Source organism: Morone saxatilis, unplaced genomic scaffold (assembly GCF_004916995.1).
Source record: "Morone saxatilis isolate NCDOM2014 unplaced genomic scaffold, NCSU_SB_2.0 Contig8, whole genome shotgun sequence".
Classification (NCBI taxonomy): domain Eukaryota; kingdom Metazoa; phylum Chordata; class Actinopteri; family Moronidae; genus Morone; species Morone saxatilis.
The window spans coordinates 16,373,339-16,373,610 of record NW_023340257.1 but is presented as its reverse complement, the minus strand read 5'-3'; the positions used below and the strand labels follow the sequence as shown (position 1 = coordinate 16,373,610).

The window sequence follows — 272 nt, the reverse complement described above, 5'->3', positions numbered from 1 at the left end:
GAGAGAGAGAGATTTGATTTTTAAAAATGCAACACTCCCAGAAAGCCTGTGCACAGACAGAGCAGAGACCCTCCCTCTCTATTCTCTGAGCCCGTTTATTTTTATAAACTGAAGTCAGAACGTCTTATATACTTGTCTTATATATGAATACACGTGCTACTATGCCAGAGGAGCGAGTAGGAGAGCAGACTGACTGTTTTAGAGAACACTACATCACCTGGAGAGGCCTAATACTGTTCCTGCAGCGAATCAGCCAAAAGAAAAAGAAAAAT

General features: G+C 41.5%; 1 protein-coding gene across 1 annotated transcript in view; it reads left to right on the top strand.

Moving 5' to 3' along the window:
• Window positions 1-272, top strand: part of LOC118341556 (signal-induced proliferation-associated 1-like protein 3) — a gene marked incomplete at its 3' end in the record, with an annotated part of 58,934 nt that extends 58,662 nt beyond the window's left edge. The window contains 1 exon segment of the mRNA XM_035679831.1: window positions 1-272.